The following is a 20,174-nucleotide window of genomic DNA, read 5'->3' as shown; positions in this document are numbered from 1 at the left end:
CCTATCCCTTAAGCAGAAAAATAAACGAACGCATCAAACGTGAATCTATTCTCGTTCCTTCCCAAAATGGTATCAATACACCGACCTACTCACAGCCTCTCACAAGCACAGGCGCTGTCTCTGGGTCACTCCTAAGGGAGGCAAAATCAAGAAGCCAAGTAACTTGGTGGAAAAAGACCTAAGCTCTTTAAGCAGACGGTTGGGAGTTGGATCGACCCCGCACAAGCTGGTGGAATTCAGGGCTGGCGGTAGGGCGGCTATGCTATTAATGCAGTGACAATTAAGTGAGTCAATATAAGCCGGTGCCTAAAGCCCTGCCTGGCGCTTGGAAAGAACACATGGCGCTTGGAAAGTGATAAAATCTTTCATCTACGATATGCTGGAGAAACTAAATGCCATGGTTTTATCTTGAAATGCAGAAACCTGGATTTACTATTCGTGACGCTGTCTTCAAAAAACTTATTATTCCCATCTCAAATATATCTTCTGGACCAAGATACCCAATTTTTTTTTTTTGGGGGGGGGGTCTCCTCCTTTCTCAACAAGAAGCCATTTGTCACTACCTCTTCCACTGCCCTGAGACTATTTTCAAATGTTTTCAGTAGTCTGGTGTCCAACATTGAAATCGTTTGTCTGGACTTTTTTTTCTTAAGATTTTGTTTTATTTATTTGAGAGAGAGAAAGGGAGAGAGTGACAGAGATGGCAAGAGAGAGCAGGAGCAGGGAGGAGAAGGAGAAGCAGGCTGCCGGCTGAGGGGGCCTGACGCGGGGCTGGACCCCAGGGCTCTGCGATCATGACCTGTGCCCCAGGCAGCCGCTTAGGTGACAGCCACCCAGGTGCCCCAGGTGTCTTTTTGATCTCTCAAGAACTTGATCTTGCTGCCTGGCCTCAGGATGCACCTTTCCAGTCTAAGGCTACTCAGAAGTGGGTGGTTGCCAGCTTTCTTTCCTTGACGCTCTTGGTTCCTTGTCCCCAAGCTCCCAGGCCGCAGGGGCTCCTGCTGGGGCACAGGGCACAGTGTTCCAGGATGTTCCTGGGGACGGAAGCAGATCCAGAATTTCCAGTGAGCCCAGCAGCAGCCCTTTGAGCCGGGCCCCCCAGGCAACCCGACGGGTTCCACCCGTTGCTCTCCCTGTGCCCTGGCCTCCGGATCTCCTAAATCCTAGCTAGCACCCAGTTATGACTTTATGAGCTCACTGCACGTCGTGAGGCACACACCAAACCCGAGTGCAGGGATGCCCTCTGGAGTCCCCACCCCCAGAGAAGCCACGGCCCAGAGACCCGAGGAGCAGACACCACGCGCTGCACGGCCTGCCTCAGCGGTCGGCGGCCCAGGCAAGGAAGGCTGCTCGGCGCGGGTCATCAGGCCCACACGCTCGGAGGCCCGAGAAAAATCAAGGCCACCCACCTCAAGTTTAGCATTAGCACAAGTACAGCCATCTTAGGCCCCTGTGAATAAGAGCTGAGCTTTACGGGAAAAACTGCAGAATGTCCTCAATGTCCTCGCAGGGAATCCCATATCAGAAAGACAACAGAGCCCACCCCCGTGGTAGAAAGCCCCATATTAGAATGGGAACAGAGCTCAATGCCCTTGAAAGCCCCATATCAGAATGTTAACAGAACCTGAGAAATTCCTCCACCCCTTCTGGAGGTCCCCTAGACCAGCCTATAAAAAACCCAGCTGTAACCCACTTCGGGGTCCAGGTCCCTGCCCCGCTGTGTCGGGTACACTTGGACCCAAGCTCGAGCTGGTAATAAACCCTCGTGCGCTTGCATCGGTGTCGGCTCCTTGGTGGTTTCTCGGATTCACAATCTTGGGCACAACACCATGCACTGACTCCTAAGTTTTTTTCTGTATCTTTCTGGGGACATACTATTAATATACGAATATATTAGCATAGGATTTTTTTTTCATTTATATTACAATACAAATGTGCTTTGCTTTTTTTTTTTTACACTTGAGCATATCTAGAAATATTTTTGGTATTTGTGTATGTAGATCTATTTTCTATCATTTAAAAATATTCACTGCCTCCTCAATGTAAAAATAAATGAGATATATCTCGGGTAGATTTTTTTTTTTTAATGGAAGAACCAGTAGTGTAAGATTTTTATTTGTAAATATCAGAGATGCAAAAACAATTATAATACGTTCCCATACCTTTCCCCGGAGAAATGAGGAATCACAAATATAGATAGATAGGTAGATAGATAGAGATAGATATAGATATATCTTGGGATCCCTGGGTGGTGCAGCGGTTTAGCGCCTGCCTTTGGCCCAGGGCGCGATCCTGGAGACCCAGGATCGAATCCCACATCGGGCTCCCGGTGCATGGAGCCTGCTTCTCCCTCTGCCTGTGTCTCTGCCTCTCTCTCTCTCTCTCTCTCTGTGTGTGTGACTATCATAAATAAATAAAAATTTAAAAAAATATAATAAAGGGATGTTTTACAGTAGTTGGAAAACAAAAACAAATATACCATGCTTCCTGGGATCAGAGTCTCCCAAGAATTTACCTGGGATTAGATAAAATTCTAAATACTGTACAGTCACAGCACATAGGGAGAACCTCACCTCATCCCTCAAGATTTGCCTTTGTTATCAGGACTGCTGACGGAACTACTGGGGAGGAAAAATTATTCTCTACCCTCAAGGTCTTCCAGCTGGACTAAGAATTAATCTTACACAAGACAGATGAACGGGGGGGGGAACCCCAAAGTCTCATTACTTGTGCACAGAGGCCCAATATTAAAATAAAAACCCAAAGAAATGATCAAAGCAGGCACTTTTTAACCTTTAGACAAAGAAACAATAAATTTGTGAGGAGTTGACAGGACAAAGAAAACTTATGTTTGGGAGTTTCAATTAGGTAAGGAATGCTAAACAGAATTGAGGCTAAGGTAGTAAAATTAGTGAAAAGTAACAAGGGTTACTTTTACAGCTTTCTTGGTTCTAATTTCCCATCTCTGGTGATAAGGATGTCTAGCTCCCGGTACAGGGACAGTATCTCCCACAGGAGATTAATTCCTTATTTTCAGGGGAACAGGAAAGTCCGAGTGTCCTTTTTGCATAGGCTGTATTTTTAAGCAGCTTTGAGATAATCCACATGTCATTTGGCATTTGGGAGGTTGGCTTGCCATGGTTCCTACACCACAAACACAGTGAGAGAGTATCAGATAGTTTATTGCTCACTAAGAGGCCTTAGGTGGACAGCCGGATGGCTACCAATCCGAAAAGGGCCCGAAAGGAGGGAGAAAGACAACCAGCTGGGGGTCTCTTGGTGGTTTACGGGGTCACTGAGGCTAACAGTTCCTCTGCAGCAGGGTCTTGCTTGATTAGAACCACCCCACCGAGTCCAGAGAAGGAACACCTAGTCTGTCCTGATAGCTTATGCAGGTGTGGGGCACAGGGTGAAGCCAGAGGGGTGAGGGTTAAAAGACATCAGCTTCAGGGGCACCTGCAGGGCTCAGTTCCGGTTTAGATCATGATCCCAGGGTCATGGAATGTAGCCCCCCATAGGGCTCTGTGCTCATCGGGGAGTTGACTTGGGGATATTCTCTTGCCCTCTGCCCCTCCCCCCTCTCACTTTCTCTTTCTAAATAAATAAATATTTTTTAAATAAATAAATATTAAAAAAGACATCAGCTTCAAACATCAAAAATTTAGTTAGACTCTTTATTACAAGCACTTTCTCTTAAGAAAATGGGAAGAAAATGGAACGCACAGGATGGTTTCCAGTGTGGCTCAGGATTTATCTTTGACTATACTTATTGTGATTCTGACATATTAAAAAGATAAAAGAGGGGATCCCTGGGTGGCGCAGTGGTTTGGCGCCTGCCTTTGGCCCAGGGCGCGATCCTGGAGACCCGGGATCGAATCCCACGTCAGGCTCCCGGTGCATGGAGCCTGCTTCTCCCTCTGCCTATGTCTCTGCCTCTCTCTCTCTCTCTGTGACTATCATAAATAAATAAAAATTTAAAAAAATAAAAAAAAATAAAAAGATAAAAAAGCATATAAATCATTGACATTATTTTGGTTTACTTACTGTATTCAAATACATTTAAAAATGGTAATTGTATTTATATGGGTTAGTGGATATCTGATGATTTTTAAAAAAGGGTAGGATTTTGTTAATGAAAAGACTAGTTGGAAGACACATAGGATAAAATTTACATATAAACCCTATGATATCTAGGATTTGCTTCACAAGAGTGAGGGGTAGGAAGAATGGGGGCATAATTTACTGGATACATACATGAGATGTTTTTGGCTGAATTGTGTCCCCCCCCAAAATTCATGTTTAAGTCTCAACTCCCAAAAGCTCAGACTGTGACCCTATCTTTAAAAAAATTACATAATCTTTCTAAAACAGCTTATTTATTTATTTTTAAGTAATCTCTAGAACCAATGTGGCGCTTGAACTAATGACTCCCCTTGAGATCAAGAGTCACACGTTGCTCTTAGTCAGCTAGGCACCCCTATGACTATCTTGTAAGGTCTATAAAGGGATGAATAAGTTAACCTGGGGCTGTTCAGGTGAGGCCTGATGCAATAGGACTCCTCCTCCAGGTGGAAGAGATCCAGGTATGCACAGGCCTACAGGAGAGGCCATGTGAGTAGGAGGTCATCCGAAAAGCAAGGAGGCCTTAGACATGAAACATGCTGACACTTTGATCTTCAACTTCCAGCCTCCAGAATGGTGACAAAACTCATTTTGGTTTAAGTTAGCTGGTGGGTGGTATTTGGTTGTGGCAGCCCCGGAAAACGAATACACTGGGTTTATTATACTATTTTTCTATTTTATTTTTTTTAAATTTATTTATTTATGATAGTTACAGAGAGAGAGAGAGAGAGAGAGAGAGAGAGGCAGAGACACAGGCAGAGGGAGAAGCAGGCTCCATGCACCGGGAGCCCGATGTGGGATTGGATCCCGGGTCTCCAGGATCGCGCCCTGGGCCAAAGGCAGGCGCCAAACTGCTGCGCCACCCAGGGATCCCCTATTTTTCTATTTTATAAGCTTAATATGTTCTACATAAAAACATTTTTTAGGGCAGCTCTGGTGGAGCAGCAGTTTAGCACTGCCTGCAGCCCACAGCGTGATCCTGGAGGCCCAGGATCGAGTCCCACATCGGGCTCCCTGCAGGGAGCCTGCTTCTCCCTCTGCCTGCATCTCTGCCTCTCTCACATGAGTTAAAAAAAAAAAAAAAAAAAAAAGACTTCTCAAACTTAAAAAATAAAAACATTTTTTAAAAGACTAACTATTGGAAAAAAAAAAAAAAAGGCTAACCATTATGTTCAGGGTGCTACTGCCCTGCTAGCCAAGCCAGCTTCTCTCTTCCTTGAGTCACAACCCTTACTCTCTCCATCCCAAAGTCCAGATCCCTTCAGTCTCTATCTTCTAGGGAAACCTAAAGGATTATAGCCAACTTAAAAGACATATCAACCATCTACAACTTATTGATATAATTTATTTACAATTTAAAAATACAGGATAAAAATATAATTAAATTTGGCAAGGTGGATATCTACTTAATGAAACCCCTACTACTAATCATCCTAAGTGGCAATAACGGCTCTTCAGGGATCCCTGGGTGGCACAGCAGTTTGGCGCCTGCCTTTGGCCCAGGGCGCGATCCTGGAGACCCGGGATCGAATCCCACGTCGGGCTCCCGGTGCATGGAGCCTGCTTCTCCCTCTGCCTGTGTCTCCGCCTCGCTCTGTGCCTTTTGTGGATAAATAAATAAAATCTTTTATCAGAGGAAGAAAGTTGCCTGCTTTTCCGACGGAGCCAACCCGGGAGCCCCACACACTTCATTCTAAACTGTCGACATCGTGAAGGGAGAGGCTCGGAGGGCAACGCTGCGGCCACGAGCGCCCCCTGGAGCGGCGCCTGCTCGGGCGCAGACGGGCGCGGGCACGAGCCGGGGACTGCTCCGCAAACACTGGCGCGCCTGGCCCGGCCTGGCGTCCGGCCCCTGGGGAGCGGCCGTGGGCCGGGAGGTCAGGGAGGCTCGGCGGGCGGCGGCCTCGGGGCCCCTCCCGGGAGGGCCGTAGCAAGGGCGGCACCCGGTGCCCGCGGCCGAGCTTCCACCAACCTGTGAGGCCACGGGCCCCAAAGCAGGGCCCGTCATTCCCGCCTGCACGACCGGGAACCCCTCCGGCTCCGTTCGGGCTTTTCCGAGAGGAGAAGCCACTTTGTACTTGTCCAGGGCGCCCCTGGGACGGGGATGGTTAGAAGCTGGCCCCCGTTTCTTTGTGAACCGGCTCATTTTGCATTGGGTTGGTTGGGTGCTGTGGCTTTTGGTACGTTCAGCCCAGACTTTATTGAAAGTTATACCATGAAAACACACGTTTCTAGAAATTGTGAAATATATCCATATATTTGCCAATTCTAAATTTACCAGAATTCCTTAGAATTCTGGTGTAATGGTTCACAATTGGTTACTACTTAAGTTTTCATTGGAGACTAGTGTTTTAAAAGTTAAAATTCTACTAAATGTAACTTACACTGCTAGAGATGCTAAGGGAAGCAACTCTATGTAGACAAAGTAGGAAGCTTGTAAGAAAGCAGTAAGAATGAGAATACATTTTTGTGGGTGGGGGGAGTAATTATGTCCTAAAATGAGACTGATTGTTTAGAGAGAGAAAGCTTAGGACAAAATCTAAATGAAAAAGAAACCTGTGGGGCACCTGGGTGGCTCAGTCAGTTAAGCATCTGACTCTTGATTTTCACTCTGTCATGATCTCAGGGTTGTGAGATTAGGCCCCACTTTGGGCTCACGGGTTCACGCTGGGTGTGGAGAGGCTGCTTAGGATTCTCTCTCTCCCTCTTTCCAAAAAAAAAAAAAAAAAAAAGTACGCTTGTAAGAGATTAGAATTTGTTTCTTCTCTCTGTTAAAATGACAAAGTTTTTCTTGGACTGTTGGTCTGCTTTTATTTTATTTATTTATTTTTTAATTTATTTATTTATGATAGGCACACAGTGAGAGAGAGAGAGGCAGAGACACAGGCAGAGGGAGAAGCAGGCTCCATGCACCGGGAGCCCGATGTGGGATTCGATCCCGGGTCTCCAGGATTGCGCCCTGGGCCAAAGGCAGGCGCCAAACCGCTGCGCCACCCAGGGATCCCTGGTCTGCTTTTATAAGAAATATGAACAAAGGGTTTTTTTTTTTTTAAATCTGCCCCCCAAAACAAAGTTTCTATGTTTTGTTTTCATCAGGTCTTTGATTACTTAAGAAAACTGAATCTTCTCAATATTAAAGGACCTAAGTTTTGCTAATGACTAGAGAACCTTCTGTAGAATCTCTTATTGCCACCTTGGCTAAACAGATAATTAAACAGTAAATTTTAAAATAATCTGTAATCTTATTTAGGCATGTGTTTTAAACTTTCTTTCTTTCTTTTTCTTTCTTTCTTTCTTCTTTCTTCTTTCTTTTTTAAGATTCTATTTATTTATCTATGAGAGAGAGAGTGAGAGAGAGGCAGAGACACAGGCAGAGGGAGAAGCAGGCTCCATGCAAGGAGCCTGACGTGGGACTCGATCCTGGGTCTCCAGGATCATGCCCTGGGCTGAAGGTGGCACTACACCACTGAGCCACCAGGGCTGCCCTATTTTAAACTTTCTGATTGTTTTAACTTTCTGATATTTTTAACAAACTTACCAGAAATTGGAATTCTAAACAAAGTCTTTTTGACTAATTAGGCCTATTTATTTTGTATGTTAAGTTATATGGGAAGCGATATCAAAGAAATGATGATAAATCTTAGTTTATACTGTGTGGGTAAATACTGTGACTATTCCAAAATTTATATAAAATTCCTAGTTTTAATATGTCCTGGTATAAGGTCATCACATATAATCCTAATTATTAAAATGTTGTGTGTCACAAAAATAATGAAATTTCTTTATCAACTACAGTATAATGAACTCCCATCAGATTTTTAACCATGGCCATTTTTGAGGCTTTTGCCATTTACAGTTATTATTTCATGCTGATACTCTTACTAATGTGTTTCAGCTTCAAGAAGATTCATGAAAATAACCTTTTTTTTTTTCCTAAGATTTTATTTATTTATTTGACACAGAGACAGAGCACAAGGAGGCAGAGAGGCAGGCCGGGGAGAGGGAAAAGTGGACTCTTCGCTGATCAGGGAGCCTGATGCAGGGTTTGATCCCAGGAACTGAGATGATGACCTGAGCCGAGCCGAAGGCAGACACTCAACCTACTGGGCCACCCAGGTGGCCCATGAAAAGTTTTGACAAATACAGGATTCTAATATCTTTAAGATCATGGAACTAAACTAAGAATTTCCAGAACTAGTGCAAAACTGCATTAACCACCTATGGTTACTTCTAAGACCCTAATGGCAAAAAGAGGCACTTAAGAAGAATGCTTTCTAAGTCTAGTCAAATTAATTGTTCTAGTCCACAGTTGCCCCCTTTGACCCTTTCCCTTTTTTTTTTTTTAAGATTTTATTTATTTATTCATGAGAGACACAGAGAGGGAAGCAGAGACACAGGCAGAGGGAGATGCAGGCTCCCTGCGCAGAGCCTGATGCAGAACTTGATCCCAGGACCCCGGGGTCACTCCCTGAGCCAAAGGCTCAACTGCTGAGCCCCCCGGGCGTCTCCCCCTTTGACCCTTTCCATCAGGAACTAGTCAGATGAGAGATGATGTTCCCCCCCTTGCCCTGGTCCCACAAGATTATGGAACACTGACACTGGGGAGTTGTAACAGGGAGAAACTTAGCATGTCTGACTCCACATTGCTTCTATTTCCCTGCTGCTGTGACCCGTCACTTACCTTCTGCTTGGCCCTGCACGTGGGCATGTTACAGCTAGGATTTGCAAACTCTGCTTTTCCCTTGAAATCCACCTCACCTGAGGAGATAAGGAAGTGTATCAAGAAATGACTCTGTGTTTCAGATTTACAGAAATGATGTGACCAGATTCCTGCAGAACATCAAGTGAACACAGACAAAGAATTTGCACACTTTCCTCAGAAATCTGCAAAGGTCAGTCATCTTTTGATTCCCATTCCCTCCCCTTTCATTGGGGGGTAGGGGGAGTGCGGGCGGCGAGGGGGGAGGAGTGGAGGAGATGGTTCTTTGGGACAGTAGTCCACTAGCTCCTGGATTTGCTGGGTTTTCAAATAAAGGCACTTTCCTTGCCCCGGCATCTTGCCTCTCTGCTTACTGGCCTGCCATGCAGTGTGAGCAGAATTGAGCTTGGACTTGGTGACATAGTCATACTTTACTGAATTAGTAACCATGTTAGATGCACTGTTACAGGTGTTTAAGTATCTAACTGAAGCTCTCTAGCCAGCTCCGGATGCAGTGATTATTATCTTCAATATACAGAATTAAGAAATGAGCTTGCAGGGGATCCCCAGGTGGCTCAGCAGTTTAGCGCGCCTGCCTTTGGCCCAAGGCGTAATCCTGGAGTCCCAGGTCCCCCCCCCCCCATGGAACCTGCTTCTCCCTCTGCCTGTGTCTCTGCGCCCCCCCCCCCCACCCCGGCGTGTGTCTCTCATGAATAAATAACATCTTAAAAAAAAAAAAAAGAAGAAGAAACTTGCCTTTGGCTCAGGTCATGATCCTGGGGTCCTGGAATCGAGGCCCTCATCTGGCTCCCTGCAGGAACTCTGCTTCTCCCTCTGCCTATGTCTCTTTCTGTGTCTTAAACAAACAAACAAATAGATAAATAAATAGATAAATTAATAAATAAAAGAAATGAGCTTGCAACGGGTCACTTATGCAAAGTCCAAAATGATGTGTTCTTACAAGAACAGGAAGAGACATTGTGGACACAGGCCTATAGAGAAGAAGCCACGTGAAGACAGAGTGAAAAGCAGGCCATCTGCAAGCCAAAGAGAGAAGCCTCGGAAGGAACCAAACCAGCAACACCTTGACTGGGACTTCCAGCCTCCAGAACTGTGAGAAAATAAATGTCTGTTGTTTAAGTGGCTCACTGTATGGTATTTTGTTTGGCAGCCCTTGGTGCTCAATACAGGAATTGTCACTCTTTTGAATACTGCTTAGCTGAACGGTGTGTAATGGTGTCACACTACAATTTTAAATTACAAATCTCCTGATTACTGATAAACTTCATCATCTTTTTATATATTTATGGGCCATTTATGAATTCTCTACTGTGAGGTAGCTTCTATAATATACCCAGTTTTTTCTATCAGGTTTTGTCTCAGCTCTGGCTGCTGTAACAAAATACTGTACACCAGGTGGCTTAAACATTTGTTTCTCACAGTTCTGGAGGCTAGGAATCTGAGATCAGGGTGCTAACATGTTCCAGTTTTAGTGAGGGCCCTCTTCTTGGCTTGAGGATGGCCACTTTCCTCACTCTGTGCAGACGGCCTTTCCAGGTGCAAGATCCTGAAGAAAGGGAGATTTCTCTCTTATAGGACTAATCTAATCCCATTGTGAGGGCTTCACCCTCATGACCTCATCTAAACCTAATTACCTTCCAAAGGCCCCACCACCCAAGTACCATCATATCCCAAGTAAGGGCTCAACATATGAATTTTGGGGAGAAATCTTCAGTCCAGAATAGATTTTCTTTTTCTTATAGACTAATTCCTATAGGCTAATAGGGAGTTTTTCTATGTTCTAGAAGTGAATCTTTAATCATATGTACTGCTGATATCATCTGATTTTTGTCGGAAAGATAGTTTTTCATTTATGATTCCCAAGAACAGAGGGCATGCCACATCGTGCAGAGTCATGTGGGAATTACCAGGGTTAGTCAGGGGGCAAGAGAAAAGCAGGGGCATAAGCCTTTATTGGGGTTTTCAAGGGAATGAATGGTTGAGACAGCTGAACAAATTTAGGATTAGTGGGTTCTGATAGGGGTGCTTTAGGGGACAGTGTTCTGAACTTCAAGAGCCCTGATAAAAGGGGGCTGATGCTGGAATGGTCTCAGAAGTGGTTGGTTTACATATCAAAGCCACAGTCACAGGCAAGTTGTTTGCTTTCTCTGGGGCTTAGCTAACCAAAGGACAGGCAGTCCCTTCCTGGGTTTACATACACACATTATAATGGAATATTATTCAGTCATTAAAAAAAGAATGAAATCTTGTCATTTGTGAAAACATGGATGAAACTTGAGGGCATTACACTATGTCTGAAATAAATCAGACACAAAGACAAATACTGTATAATCTCATTTGTACATGAAATCTTAAAAAATCCAAACTTTTAGAAAAAGAGATCAGATTTGTGGTTACCAGAGGCAGAGGCTGGGGGGTGGGGGAGGAAGGTGGAGGAAGGTGGAAGAAGGTGGTCAAAAGGCGCAAACTCTGACTTATAAGATACATAAGTCCTGGAGATGAAATGGCATCATGATGACCATAGTTACCCTGCCGTATGATGTACTTGAGAGTTAAGAAAGTTGATTCTATGAGTTCTCATCACAAGAAAAAAAATATTTTTTTTTATTCTTTTTTTTTTTTTTTTTTTAAGATTTTATTTATTCATCAGAGACAGAGACACAGGCAGAGGGAGAAGCAGGCTCCATGCCGGGAGCCCGATGTGGGAGTCGATCCTGGGACCCCAGGATCACGCCCTGGGCTGAAGGCGGCGCTAAACCGCCGCCCTGGCTGCCCATATTCTTTTTTGGTGTGTTTATGTTGCAGGATTGCAGGGTTCTTGTCTCACAGAGTCGAATTATGAATCTCGCAGACACAAAAGGGTGAGGTGAAAGCTTATTAAGTGAAGGTGAGAACAGAAAGGAAAGACAAAGCTCTCTACACAGAGAGGGGTCCCGATGGGTTGCCACTGAGGTTTTTAAGGCCAGTCTTTTATTGAAAACTTGACCAGGTAGCTTGTGGCCTTGGGATTCTTGTGCCGTCTTAGTTGGAGCAAGGGCTGTTGATAACACCCTTAATGACGTACTTCTCCAAGGTCTGGTCATTTTCTGTGATTACACTGTGGCCGCCAAAGAAAAAATGCCTCCTAACATCCGGGGCCAGGTGGTCTGGTACACTCTGGCTCAGTGCCTTTGCCTGCCAGGAAGTTTCAGAGCCCACTCAGGGCCCCCCTACCTCTCCCTGCCTGCCTATACCTTAACCCTTTCCTTAACATTTATATGTGATAATAGTTATTAACTAAACCTACTGTGGTAATCAGTTCACAGTATATGTAAGCCAAGTCACACTATGCTATCTTAAACTCATAATTAAATTAAATCTCAAAAACTGGGGAAAAACATGATCAATATAATGACTACTAGAGAATTTAACTGCATTTAATAAAATGAGTTCTCAAAAAATAGAGTTCTCACAACATGTTTTAACCTATGCTTTCCTAAAACAACAGTTATGAATAGCAAAACAATACACACATCTATTCCATAATTTAAGATATGATTAAAATGATGAGGGTGCAATACAATGTAATACATTAATCACTGAATGTGTGTGTATAAAATATGAGACAAGTAGGGGCACGCCTGGGTGGCCCGGTGGTTGAGTGTCTGCCTCGGCTCAGGGAGTGACCCCGGGGTCCTGGGATCGAGTCCCTCATCAAGTGCCCATGTGGAGCCTGCTTCTCCCTCTGCCTCTCCCTCTGTCTTTCATGAATAAATAAAATCTTAAAAAAAAAAAAAGACAAGTAGACTGAATTTTAAAATGTATGCCATTTAAAAAAGAGTAAGTTTCAGGAGAAAAACAGCTTTATAATTTTTCTTTTACTCAAATTTTATAAATTTTGCTAGGGTGTAAGCCTGATACCTATGAATTGGTTGGGAAGATTAGTCATTCAGGTCTGTAAAGTCCTAGTTATTAAGCTTAGCTGCTCAGTTCTGTCTTGGTTAATTGTGTGAAGAGAATTATTTTGTCAGCCTTTTTCAGAGGATCCCAGCCATCACTACCATACTACTGATGCAATTTCCATTCCATGAACTACACCTTCGTCATCTCTTTCTGAAGGTCTTCTGTAAAAGGCGAGTTTTGTTTGTTTGTTTGAAGATTTTATCTATTTTTGAGAGGGAGAGTGTGTGGCGCACACGTGTGGTTTGGAGGGGGGCAGAGGGAGAAGCTGGCGCCCCACTGAGCAGGGAGCCCGATGTGGGGCTCAGTCCGAGAACCTTGGGATCATGACCTGAGCCAAAGGCAGATGCTTAACTGACTGAGCCACCTAGGCATACCAAAGATGAGTTTTTAAATAATGGTCCAAACACTTCCGAGTATTCAACTCCTTCTGATTCCCATTTCTGCAACAACACAGAAGGCTGAAGACTTCTAAGTATATTTCTTCCATTGTCAAACATGGACTTTTAAGACACTTTAAAAACTGGTGAATTTATAGGACACAGGTAGATATAGCATTAAGTGCATTAGGTAAAGTCATAAAATATGTTTACTGGTGTTGATAAAACAGGAACGGTAAATAAAACACACTCAATTTGAAGTCTTTACATTTATTTATTTATTTATTTATTTATTTATTTATTTATTTATTTATTTATTTTAAGTCTTTACTTTTAGAACTGCAAATTGCAATTTCTAATTGATTCCCACATCATTTCCATGAAACAATACAAATTCTGTATTATCACAAATTATTGTTATAGGACAAAAAGGGACTCTCTTTCTATTGAAAACATACAACATTGTAACTCTTGAAATCATGTTATCCAAAACTTAACAGAGATTATACATTATCTTAAGGACACTTCATATTATAGAAAGAAAATATAACAATATACAGGGTTCCAAGGAGTTCACAACCCATCTGTGATTTTACAGAGTAAGAGTTTGAAGTAGGTCCAGTAGAGAAAGCCAAAGTTTTTCTGTGAAAGTGCCAGTGAAGATGTAAATATAAGATCTATTACTCATATTCTAAAATGAAATCTCTCCCCACTCATTCAGAAAATGCAGTAACCCTTTGGTGTTGGTGGCATAAAGCATTTCTGGGGTGAATAGTCAGCACAAAACTATGGAAGATTTACCAGTGCCTCTTTCTGTCTGCCAGCATCAATCCCTCCAAAACTCAGGACAGTGGAGTAAAATGTAAAATGTCTTGGGATTGTATATTTCCATATTTTATACTTGTTTTGTCTTCTGATGTAACAAATTTGGGGTGGGCAGTTTTAGGATCTAGAGTCAAATCCACCCTAATGTGCTGATAATTTTTTGCAGGACAAAAATGTGAAAGAGATAATAACTCTTTCTTTAATTGATAAAAAAAAAAAAGACTCCTGGGTTTTATAACTGTTCTGCATATTCAATACCTATCAGTAAATCTAAGTTTGCCTGTACACACTTCTTTGCTATTTCACATAGCTTTTTTTTTTAGGATGGAAATATAATCCGAAATATGGTCTTTGTTTTCAATTAGTTTTTCTTCAACATCCTTCTTTTCCATCAGAAATAAATCTTAGAAAAGGGTATTCTGTTCCTCTTCCAGTAAATGTTGAAGTTCTCCTTGTTCAGACTGTAATGCGCCCCCCTCTGCTTTTCTACCTTTCCCCTTAATTCAAGTAATTTTGAGACTTAGATTTCTAGACCCTCGGCATTTTCAACCTGCTTTTTCCGAGGCTTCCTGTAGCCTCTGAACCTCCTCCTATGACCAGCTGCAGCTTGCTCAGTGGGCGTCAGGGGGTGGCCCTAGAGGTCTGAGGAGACCCTATGCTAGGGACACAATAGCTCAAGGTCCTTCACACAGAACAGGACCAGAATCCATGTTCTCACACAGGGGTTTTGTTAATGGAAACTGGGTTTGCCTCTTGGTGGGTACTGAGACAAAAGACACAACCCAGCTAAAGGACAGGAAAAGAAAGGGTTTTACTGACAAGAGAACACCAGGGATGTTTCCCAAAGTAGTGTCTCCCCAAACAACAAAATTAGGGAAGTTTTAAGCTAGAGGTCCTTTATGAAGGGACTGGACAAAGGGGGGTTCAGCACAGAATTGGGGCAAAAGTCATCCTAAATTGACAGAGTCCAGGTCCTCGTTGATTGAAGTCACAAGGGCCAGCAAGGGTCAGTGTCATTAATTCTCTGCTCCAGCTAGTCTGGCATTTGAGTGCTCAGAGGGGTTTAAATCCTGCAAAAATGACTCAATAATATATGTTAGGTAAACCTTTACTTTTGAAACTGCTCTGGAAGTTTTACCATTGCTTTATTGAGTCTGATATGGGTAGGCTATTTCCTGGCCTGTGACACTGTTGGGTTTTGCATTTTCTTTGTTCCCTCAAAATCCTTAACTATGGACGTTTTTGCATTTCTCTGTAATTCCAACACCTCCTAGGAAGTTCTGCAAGAAGTGTGCTAGGGCAAGTCAGGCATAGATCATAAAATGGCTGGAGGCCTAAAATGTCTTACGTCACAAAAGCTAGGCCTCCTCTTTGTCTGGGGACCCCTAACTCTTTCTGTTTACAGTTTCTCTTCCTGTGATCCCTCTGTTCCTCATGATGGGAAGCTGCTTAGGATATTCATGAGACAAAACTGGATGTTCCTAAGTCCCTGTCAGGGCTGTGGTGGAGGCATTTGGAACAGGGGGAAATGTCTTCTCGGTTTTTCCAGCACGGGGGAAGCAGAAGCCACAAAGTTGTGCCTGCGGTCAAGGGTCATTGGATCTCTCAGGTAATCCAGGTAGATGGGGCAGCTGGCTTCGGCTTGGAGCTGGGCCAGACTGGCTTTATAGACCACTGTGTAGAAAGGATTTCTTTCTGAGGTCTGTCTTAAGAAAGGACTGATTAATATATGCGAATCAAACCATCCGTCGTGTGGTCTGCCTTAAACTTACACAGTGACGTATGTGAGTTATTTCTCAATAAAGCTGGATAACAGGCACCTGGGTGGCTCAGTCAGTTAAGTGTCTGCCTTCAGCTCAGGTCATGATCCTGGGGTCCTGGGATGGAGCCCCACGTCAGGCTCCCTGCTCAGCTAGGGGGAAATGGGGCCTGCTTCTCCCTCTCCCTCTGTTGCTCCCTCTTCTTGTGCTCTCTCTCTCTCTAATACAAACAAAAAACAAAAAACAACAGACCTGGAAAACTCCAAAAAGGTGTGGAGAGGGGGCTGGTTCTCCCTCTGCCTGTGTCTCTGCTTCTCTCTGTGTCTCTCATGAATAAATAAAATAAAATAAAAATAAGACAGAAGGGGGGTGCCTAGGTGGTGCAGTCGGTTGAGCATCCTTCTCTTGGTTTTGGCTCAGATCATGGTCTCAGGATCGTGAGATTGAGCCCCACATTGGCTCTGCACTTGGCAGGGAGTCTGCTTCAGAGTCTCCCTCTCCCTCCCACCCCTCCACCCTCTTTCTCTGTCTCTCAAATAAATAAATCGTAAAAAAAATTAAAATGGTCTTTTGAATGTCATGAGAACAATTAATGAGTGACGAGGTTTATGCGGTGACTTTGTGTGCTTTAGTCAGACCCCTGGAACCTAGACATTCCCTGGAGCAGCTTCTTGTGCATACCTTCCAAATAACCTATGCATATAGGGTAGGAGTCTGTTGTATGAGTGTGTATATGTAATCAAGAAATGGGAGCATCCTGTGTATTCTGTAAATTTTTCTTTGAATTTATATCTAGGAGATTGTCCATGTCCTCACATACCATTCACTCTATTTTATTTTATTTTATTTTATTTATTCATGAGAATATACAGAGAGGAGAGAGAAGCAGAGACACAGGCAGAGGGAGATGCAGGCTCCATGCAGGGAGCCCGACGTGGGACTCGATCCCGGGTCTCCAGGATCACACCCTGGGCCGAAGGCGGCACTAAACCGCTGAGCCACCAGGGATGCCCCCATTCACTCTATTTTAAAAAGTGTTGCAAACTTGGGTAAATGTCTAAATGGGAAATATTTTAAATGTAATGAATGTTTTTTTGAAAAATGTATAGGTTCTCCTCTCCATTATTATTTCCCCGTTATCTTTTCTTCAGTTTGTTAGCTAAAAATACCTTCCATTTACTCACTGGATGATATCCAAAGGATACTGAAAGATACAAACCAACAGCCAAATGTAGCCATACAAAGGGCAAGATTCCAAAAGAGCTTCTGTCTTTGTGTTGTCTGGGGCCCAGCATGGTGGCACATACAAACTCTCTGGCTCACCACCCGGACGCTCTCCAACCTCCCCCTCCTTTTTTTTTTTTTAAGATTTTTATTTATTGGGAAGCCTGGGTGGCTCAGTGGTTGAGCATCTGCCTTCCTCCCAGCTCATGATCCCGGGGCCCGGTGGTCAAGTCCCACATCGGGCACCCCTCATGGAGCCTGCTTTTCCTTCTACCTGTGTCTCTGCCTCTCTCATGAATACATAAATAAAATCTTTTTAAAAATTATTTATTTATTTGAGATAGAGTGTACATGTGATGAGTGAGAGTGGTGGGTATAGGGTGAGCGTGGGAGTGGGGGTGGGCACCTAGAGGCACAGGGAGCAGCGGACTCCCCACTGAGCAGGGAGCCCAACTTGGGGCTCCAAATCAGGATCTGGGATCATGCCTTGAGCGGAAGGCAGATGCTTAACCAGCTGAGCCGTCAGGCACTCTCCTCCCAGGTTTGTAAGGCAGCTTCCTTACTTAGACATGACCAATTAAATCACTGGTCATCGGTTTACCCTCCAGCCTCTCTCTCCTCTCCAGGGAGACCCATCAGGGTGGCACTAAAGGTTCCAACCTCCCATTTTTGGTCATTTCTCCTGGCAACCAGAGCCCCCAGGATCTCTGGGGAACTTCTAAGAGTCACCTCATTGGCAGTTGTGGTTGAAAGGGGCTTGTCCTGAATAACAAAAACACCCATTCCACCTTTGCACCTGGGGGAAACTGGATATTACAACAGGAGATGCTCCCCTGACTCATCATCCACGAAGCCACAAGGGTTCTGGGGCTTGTGAGCCAGAGACCATGGACAAAGACCAAATATATATGGGAAAATAGATTTGGGCCAACTGAAGCACGACCACATAACAGCAGCTTATCCTTCTGAGAATCCGGCCCTACGATCTCAATCAAAAGGAGATTCATTGGGGATCCCTGGGTGTCTCAGTGGTTTAGCATCTGCCTTCGGTCCAGGCGTGATCCTGGAGACCCGGATCGGGTCCCACGTCGGGCTCCACGCAGGGAGCCTGCTTCTCTCTCTGGGTCTCTCACGAATAAACAAAATCTTAAAAAAGAAAAAAAGAAAAAAAAAAAAAAGAAGGAGATTCATTGATTTTATGACCTCTTGGGCAATCTTAGCCTCCTCCAGTCCCACAGGTGCCAGTTAGGGTCGTTAGGACGCGTCTTGGTGATCGACCCCTCGGCCCTGACGACCTCTCCTCCAGCTGTCCGACCGACTCACCTTCAAGGACACTTCAAGGAGAGACCTGGGGGAGCCAGGGCTGGCGGGGCTGACTCTACACGGTGGGACAGACCCACCCAAGCTCTCAGGGACATGCAATCGATCCGAAGACGACTGTGCTTTCGAGGCCGACCGCAGGTGACGCTCGCCGCGCAGAAGTCCCGCCGACTCGGTCTGCAAGGGGGACTGGGTGTCGGAGATTTAAAAAAAAAAGGCAGCCCGCAGGGGGGCGTGGCCTTACCTTGGTTCTTAAGTTTGTCACGGGAATAAAACAGTAGCGCCCGAAGTTCCACCGACACGCGCGGCCTCGGCCCCGGAGCCTCCCCTACGGCCGGGAGCGCGGCCCCCGAGCAAGGCCTCTGCGCACGCGCCGGCCCGCAGCGGCCACTTCTGGCGGGGACCGCCAATCAGAGCGCGGAACATGCGCGCCCGTGAGGCGGGAGCGCGTGCGCAGAGGGGCGTGCCGGGGTCACTAACCTGCTCCCCTGAGGAGCCCCGCGAGGTGCGTCGGCTGCGCCGCGGAGCCGCGCTCCAGGGGACGGGGGGCGGCCGAGCGGGGTGCTTCGTGGGGAGCTTAGCTGCGCAGGGTCTGCCCGGGCATCCTCTGGGCTCCCGACTGCGGGGTGCAGGCTTCTCTGCACACCCCACACCCCCTCAAAAAAGTGCTTTTTTTTTTCAAGAAAAGAAGAAGTACAGGATCCTGGGCCTCCGCTCAGACCTTGAGCCCTAATGGAGGTGGCGTGGCCGCGCCAAGTGAGGGTCTTTTTTTTTTTTTTTTTTTTAAGATATTTGACTGGGAAAGTGGGAGAGAGAGCGTGGAGCAGATCCGCGCGGAGGCCGATCTGGCGCAGGGCTCGACCCCAGGGCGGCAAGCTCCTGACCGGAGCCGAAGCCTCGAGTCAGACGCTCAACCGGCGGAGTGACCCGGGCGCCCCACAGTGGGACGTTCTTGCCACAGTGAAGGTTTGCGAAGCGGCGCCGTGACGTCGGAGGGGCTGTGGGCTGTGAAGGTGTGAAGGCAGGGCCCTCCGCCCAGGTGGGCACTTCCGGCTGTCGTCAGGGAGGGCCTCCTTCGTGGGCCTTGTCGGTGGCGGATTCGCCTTTCTGTTTTTTTTGTTTTTTTTTTTTTTTTCCCACCATAAGGTGAGGCTCTGCTACGTTCAACAGCATTTTAAGTCGCAGGTGTTGAAGCTGGAGAGCCCAGACTCTACTACAAGTTTGGTTTGTTAGCCTAATACTTATTTATTATCTTTTTTTTTTTTAAGTTGCCAGAATTTATTTATTCATTTATTTTTTAAAGATTGTATTTATTTATTCCTGAGAGACACACAGAGAGAGGCAGAGACACAGGCAGAGGGAGAAGCAGGCTGCTCGCAGAGAACCCGACGTGGGACTCCATCCCGGGGCTCCCCGGGGTCACGACCTGGACCAAAAAACAGATGTCCAAGCGCTGAGCCCCCCCCAGGCGTCCCAGCCTAATATTTATTTATTGAGTTTATATTAGCCGATACTTTTAAGCAGCCACAAGAATAAAAGTAGGTAATACAGCTTTCAGGAAAAACAAGAATTCAGACCACAAACCATACACTCCCATGTCATTCACCAAAAGTTGACAGAAATGAATGTAAAACTGAGTATGATCTGTACTATGATAGAAAAATCTGTGGAGTCAGGAAGTGACAGTTGGGACCAGATGTTGATGTCCTCAAAACTTAGTACATGAATTAGTATTGCTGTGGAGTTACAGAACTAGGCGGAGGACTGGTGGAGGAGGCGGTAGCCACAGTATAGTCTGTCTGTAGCTTGGGAAAGTGTTCATGGCTGGAGTCCTGAAGGGGAGTTAGAGGACGTAGGTATGTGAGAAGAAGAAGACCCAGTGGG

General features: G+C 45.2%; 1 long non-coding RNA gene across 2 annotated transcripts; it reads right to left on the bottom strand.

The window, feature by feature from the left end:
* Positions 1 to 273: 273 nt before the first annotated feature.
* Positions 274 to 18,658, bottom strand: LOC144282651 (uncharacterized). 2 transcript variants are annotated; one of them, XR_013351150.1, is made up of 5 exons: positions 18,535 to 18,656; positions 18,294 to 18,467; positions 9,578 to 9,677; positions 8,804 to 8,880; positions 274 to 1,034 (listed from the first exon to the last, which is right to left on the bottom strand). It is a non-coding gene; the product is annotated as an uncharacterized LOC144282651 (long non-coding RNA). The 2 variants fall into 2 exon arrangements; XR_013351149.1 differs by lacking the exon at positions 18,294 to 18,467 and having other exon boundaries at positions 277 to 1,034; positions 18,535 to 18,658.
* Positions 18,659 to 20,174: the final 1,516 nt, after the last annotated feature.

This window comes from Canis aureus, chromosome 13, assembly GCF_053574225.1.
Source record: "Canis aureus isolate CA01 chromosome 13, VMU_Caureus_v.1.0, whole genome shotgun sequence".
Taxonomy (NCBI): Eukaryota; Metazoa; Chordata; class Mammalia; order Carnivora; family Canidae; genus Canis; species Canis aureus.
Note: the sequence above shows the minus strand (reverse complement) of the source record. Positions and strands in the feature narration are given on the sequence as shown.